Consider the following 1125-nt stretch of genomic DNA (forward strand, 5'->3'; position numbering starts at 1 on the left):
TTTCCTCTGTCTTGGCTGCCTATCACTCTATAAGGAAGAGATACCTGCAGAGCAGATAGATACTGATGTGCAAGGGATGTTCTCGTATGGAAAATACATTTTAATCTTTACACTGAATATTGTGGATGATGATGAGAGATGTGAGCACGGGATGGCAGCTACAGGAATAGTCAAGTTGATGGAATGGCGAGAAGAGGCCATCTAAGAGAGCAGATGTGGATTACCTAATTCACTTTTCTCCTCTTGCTAGAAGTACTATGAAATAAAATTAACTTTCTTCCTTGATGTGAGGGAGATCTTTAGCTAGCAGTCATACAAAGAAGGACACTGGATTGTCATTTGGTTTTGTGCGTGTGTGTACATGTGCATGTGTGTTTAAGGAAACTGATATTTTTGTATTTATTATATTCTTTACTCATTATAATTAAGTTCCTTATTCTTTTTCTGTATTTCTTTTTTAATGTACACATTTATTTACTTTTCAGTAAGTTTAAATCCTTGATGAGTACAGCATCACATGGATTCTCTGGCCATTGGTTTTAGCAGGAAAATTGCTTCAGTATTTGGCAAGAACCATGCCACTATTTCCATGAGAGTGAGTTACTGTTCCTCAAATTACTCTGGTTTTGTTTGGTTTGCCTCCAGGAGTCACTGTGTTGTTCTTTGCTTTGTATACATAAGCATATCTCTTGCCTAGATAGAATTCAGTTTCATCTCAAGCATAAACACCTTCAATTTTAAGAGCTATGTGCTCCCTCTGGTTCAAGAGACCCTACGTGTAGCCAGTATATGTGGCCTTGGACCACAGTCTTCTAGACATATTTGTCTTGTTCCCAGCAGGTCTTGATAGGCTCCAAGATGGAGGAAAGAGAAACAGCGATTTTCTGTATTTCTTTGAAATATATTTATTTAGTGGTGACATATATCTAAGTGGTAAATTAAAAAAAACTTGGAATTAATTTTGATTTTCCTATGAAATAAATATATAGCTATATAGCTATATATAGCTAAAAAGCTTAAAGGGAAGAAATAAAGCTTTAATCTTTGGGGGGAATTTAAAGTAATTTTATATTTTTAATGTATTTAATACTATAAACTATGAATTATAACTGAAAGCATTTATTT

The 1125-nt window shown here is 34.5% G+C and overlaps 1 pseudogene; it reads right to left on the reverse strand.

The window, feature by feature from the left end:
- Window positions 1-490: 490 nt before the first annotated feature.
- LOC116567224 lies at window positions 491-820 on the reverse strand (annotated as a pseudogene).
- Between the last annotated feature and the right edge of the window lie 305 nt (window positions 821-1125).

This window comes from Mustela erminea, chromosome 1, assembly GCF_009829155.1.
Source record: "Mustela erminea isolate mMusErm1 chromosome 1, mMusErm1.Pri, whole genome shotgun sequence".
Taxonomy (NCBI): domain Eukaryota; kingdom Metazoa; phylum Chordata; class Mammalia; order Carnivora; family Mustelidae; genus Mustela; species Mustela erminea.